Below are 5,016 nucleotides of genomic sequence, written 5' to 3'. Positions count from 1 at the left end.
AAGGAAGGAAGAGAAAGGGAAAAGGTGTTTATATTTTATCAAACCTAACTTGCCTAAATCATGGACTAACCAACGCTCACAGATCCCATATAGATCAGTCGCAGGCACCAGCAAGCATAGAAGTCTATATAGTTCACAGTGCCTAAGGAACATTTAGGCTTTACGGGTTGCAAATAGACACACATTTCCATGGACACGAGGACACAGGAATGCCCACGTACCACACACGAAGTCTCGTGCACACACTCCTACATACTTAGACATAAGCAAACAACTCATTCTCAAATCTTCGCAGCGCTCTGGAAAAGGGATAAAAGTCTGACCCGAGGACCAGTGCTTCTGGCCCTCCTGATCCCCCACAGAGAATTCCCTGAACAGAGAGGGGAGAACATCCACACAGAAAAGAAAGAAAGGTATGTCGAAGAATCACTCTCTAACCGGATCTCTGGGGACCTGCTTTCTTGTTTCATCCTCAAATGACTTCAACTCAGGTCTCATTCCTCCCTTTTCATACCCCGGGCCCCAAACTGGACTAGGCTCACCGTGGGGGACAAGGTCCGAGCTCCACCCTCCCCGCCCCCCAGGTTTCCCAGTCACGTGTCCTAGTGCCCCATCAGAGCTCTTCCGGCTTACCTAGAGCCTGTGACAGTCACTAGAAGACACGGAAAGGGTTGGGGGTTGCGGGGCTGGAGGCTGGGTTGGGAGGGAGGGAGGAGGAGAGGGGGCGGGTCTTGATCCATTCCAAATTACAAATTCCACCTCTTTCCAAAAGCTGGGACATCCCCTTGGCTAAAACTGCTTTCTTAACTACCTCTCCCGTCTTCACGCCCCCCCCCCCCCTTGTTTAGGGAGCAGAACAACTTGGTAGGAGCCTGTGGTTTCCCATCGTTTCTCCCCACCTAAGTTCTTTAGACTAACTTAGATAAGCAGACCACAAACAAATTATATTCAGTACTAATGTAGAAGATAATAGAGAGAACCCGCGTGGACTGAACATGATGCATCAGTTCTGTTCCATACCATTCTTGTTGACCTGTCCTTACTGGGTCTTCTCGATCTATGTGATTATAGAGAAAAGTAAACCGGAGAGAGGGAAAGGGGATGCCACAGGGTAATGAGAAGAAAAGGGACTTCTTCAGACAGAAAATAGTGCTTTAAAATCCTTGGAGGGAGTCTCTCCTTACTCCTTTAGACTGGTAGAATGAGGAAGACGAGGTAGCCAGAGACTTGCCAAGGTTTCTGAGATCAAGTAGGAGACAAGGGACAGGGACAGATATGAAAATCATCCCCTTCCCTTGGGCCCAGGCCTGGAAGCACTTCTGGAAGCAACAGGAATAGAAATGGCCTTGGAAGAGAATCCTAGTCAGGCTCGAGATTTTTGAAATTTACTCATAGGAATTATAATTCAAAAGTCTGCCGGGGTTTGGTTTTTAGAAACTGAGGGAAAGTTCCTTTAAGAGCCGCCCAATCATTTATAGGCTGAAAATCTCATTCAAAACCAGACGCAGGTGCACCTTCCTACAAATTCAGTCCCTTCTTCCCATGCCAATGAATGAATGCACAGAATGCACACATGAAAATTTATTTTATTATGCAACAAACACATAGAGAATTGTCTGAGGAAATGCACACAAATACCAGTTAAATAAAGTACAAGTGTGCACACACCAAATTCACCTTAGTACACAAACACACACTCAATTATTCCTGACCACACACCTCAATGCACACATTCACACATGGAAAATGGCTTGCCTTTGAGTGGAGAAAATAAAAAAAAAACTTCTAAGAGAGGCAGAGAGAGAGAGTGAGCTCTGGGCAGGTCCTGGTAACTCACCAAGACGAGCACTGCTCTTCTCCAATGCCAATCCTTGTGTGGTGTGGGTGGAGTGGAGAAGCCGAGGGGGCCCCAATCCAGCCCAGGATTGGGGAATGCCTCAAAATAAGTATCTGTTCTGGGAGAAACATTTCAGACATACGTTTGGGTGGATGGACTTTTTGAAGGGCCCTTCTAAATAAAACGTTAGCTTGTTTCCCAGTGAAAACATTCAGCCTAGATCAGAATATAATCCGGAAATGGATGTGCTTGTCTCTCTCCTGTTCCATTTCTTTTTATTGTCCTTCCTGTAATTTGAAAGATTTAATTAGTACCATAATCCGAACTCCCAGAACCCCTTTTTTCCCCAGTCAGCTCCAAGTCCAAAGAACAAGAACAGTTACAAGACATGTCTTCTTTGATGATGATGATGATGTAGCTGTTGCTGTTATTTTTATTGCTATTATTCTTTTAGTTTTGTATTCCTACCGCTGGCGTGGGGGCTTTTCCAGCCATGACCATTCAAAACTGCTTGACTACATACAGCTGGAGAACTTTGCAGTCGGAGTCCAGAGGTTGGGAATGGGTAAAAGAATGTGTATAAATGTCACAGGCTGACATCTCTCTCCATCTAATGCAAGGCGAGGATGAAAAAGTACAATGATTTCCCGAATTAACCTACAGATTTGTTTTCTTTCTAGCCTCACATTGATAAAGTCAACTCTATTCGTGGAACAATCGCTGTCCCCCTCTATTTCCCCCACCCACCCCCCACCCCGGCCCGTTAATTTGACGTTCTTTTGTGCAGAACCCATATGCACGCTGAGAACCCCGACTAGGCCGCCCCCTCCCCCACCGCACCCTTCCGGCTTCTCTCCCTTCTCACCTTTAGTTCTTCCGGGAGGAACTGACATCCTCCTTCCCTCCAGGCATGTTGAAAAGTCGAAGACAAGTCTGAGAAAGGTTTGTTTTGAAAAAGAACGAGTTTAGGAGGACACTTGGGAGAAGGTCGGATCCTTCTACAGCGAAGAAGAGGAAGAACAAGGCTTGGCTGCGGAAAGCTTGGTATCCCTCTCCCGCCTTCTCACCCTGCAGAAAGGCACTAAACAAGAAGTTTTTGTTGAGGTAAATCTCCTGAAGACGACAGAGGGATGGTTCTTTTTTTTTTAATGTGTTTTTCGAGCTGACCGTCACTCCCACGGATTTGAATAAGTTATTTTCAATCGATTTGCTGTTGTTGCTATTTGCATTTTTTAAAATAAAAGAACAAATAATTCATCTGGACCAACTAACGGTCGCTGGGTTGCTACCAGGTGTTTTCAGCAAATTCCTGAGATATTCGAGTAGTAAAAACTAATTTAGAAAAAATAAAAAGGAAGAAGAGACAGTAAAAAAGGAGAGCAGAGCCAGAAATTCAGGAAGAAATAGGAAAACCTGCAAATGAATGGAAAAACTTCCCTCAAAGTTAGCTTATTTTCACCTCGCTACAGATGGGATTTAGAACTTTATCTCAACAAACTCGTTTTGTTTGTTTATTTGTCCCTTAAACAGGAAAAAAAGACTTTATCCATTACAAGATCCTCTGCTGTCCTGAGGACCAAATAAACCCTTTATAGCTGGAGTTTATTTTTTAAAACAAAAAACAAGTCACTTAAGTCCAGATTTGTTTTGCTTTGAAGATTTAAAACAAGTATATGTGACTTTAAATGTATGCATTTAAATGTATGTAGGAGCTCCTCTTTGAATGTGTCTATCTATAGGTCCATGCGTGTCTGTGTATCGATCTGTATGTTTATACTTCTTTATGTATTTTTCATCGAAACAAAAAAGGGATTCCTATCTTCTCCCCGCCCCAGTGAACTCCAATCTCCTGGTGGAAGCTGAAATTATTTTCTTCGGTAATCTTGGACATATGGTAGTTTGAGCTGGGCTAGAAAGACAAGGTTTGGGTTATTTGTGGTGAGGGGCTGTTTTCCTGCCTTTTTCTGTAGCCAGAAAATGTCTGTTCGTTGGTCTGTCTGACTCTCTGACCTGCAACTTCAACCGCTAGCAGAGACTGATAGCCCACAGCCAGAACTAAAACTATTTCCGAAGTCCTCTTCCCGGGGCCTGAAAACTATTGTTCCTTCTAGGAAAAGGGAGTTAAACTCACAAATACAATAAAATGATGAAAATGCACTTCTAAGTCCTTTTGTCAACAGAGCGGCTGCCGCTCCCGCCCGAAAGACTATTCCAATGGGGAGGTACGTTCACACGCGGGTGTCCCGCGTTTTCACAGCCCTTGCCCGCAAAGCGAGGTGGAGTGCCTCACGGCAAAAATCCCATACATTTTTAACTACAGTGATTACTAAATTAATAGCAGGCACCAAGACAGATGTCAAAACGTCTTGAAAATGTTTATCTGTGAATAATTGAGAAGGTGGTGGGACGCATTATCTGATTGTATAATGAAATATGTATGAGGAACAGCTGTTTGCAAGAGTCCCCTCCCGTCGTTTTCCTTAGCCTGGGCCCTTTTCCTCGCCAGAGGCGAGAGGGCGACAAAGTTGGGCATCTACTTCTTAACTAGGGAGAAAAAGTCTCTTTCTTGTGACAGTCCCTCCCTAGCCACCGTCCCCCCTTCTCTCCCCCGCTCTCCGCCCCAGTCCCCTCAAATAGAGTTTGGAGAGGATGAAAAGAGGTTCCTTCTCAGAACTGGCCAAGACTGGGAGGCCTAAGCCATCTCTCTCTCTCTCTCTCTCTCTCTCTCTCTCTCTCTCTCTCTCTCTCTCTCTCTCTCTCTCTCCCTCTCTCCCTCCCTCCCTCCCTCCCTCCCTCTTCAGCCCACCCCCTCCCCAACAGCTAGACGGTTGCGCACTGCCTTAGGAGTGGATGGCGCCCTGCTTTCCCACATTGGGAATACTGGCCTCTGAGCTTCAGGGAACCAACATGGATACCCTGGCCTAGCCTGGCCCCGCCCGCTTGATCTCAGCTCAGCAATGCACCTGGGAGCTTGCCGGCCAGTGGCGTGCAGAGTAGCTGGAAGGCGCAGGCTCACCCCGACGCCCAATGGTTCAGTTGTCTCCCAGGTCACCGCGGGGTGACCCGGCCAAGGAGAGGCCTTTGTTTGGCACTCACTCCGCACTGCGCACTTCCTGAGATCCGGCCCCAACCCCAACCCCTGTTTGTTTTTCCAGCCCTTCTCCCTCCGCTCCAGCAGG

The 5,016-nt window shown here is 46.3% G+C and overlaps 1 long non-coding RNA gene across 1 annotated transcript; it reads left to right on the top strand.

Annotated features, from left to right (window-relative positions):
* The first annotated feature begins 212 nt into the window (after positions 1–212).
* LOC141513866 (uncharacterized) lies at positions 213–3,994 on the top strand. The gene is made up of 2 exons (XR_012475899.1): positions 213–413; positions 2,746–3,994. It is a non-coding gene; the product is annotated as an uncharacterized LOC141513866 (long non-coding RNA).
* Positions 3,995–5,016: the final 1,022 nt, after the last annotated feature.

The sequence above is a fragment of the Macrotis lagotis genome, chromosome 1 (genome assembly GCF_037893015.1).
Source record: "Macrotis lagotis isolate mMagLag1 chromosome 1, bilby.v1.9.chrom.fasta, whole genome shotgun sequence".
NCBI classification, from domain to species: Eukaryota; Metazoa; Chordata; class Mammalia; order Peramelemorphia; family Peramelidae; genus Macrotis; species Macrotis lagotis.
Note: the sequence above shows the minus strand (reverse complement) of the source record. Positions and strands in the feature narration are given on the sequence as shown.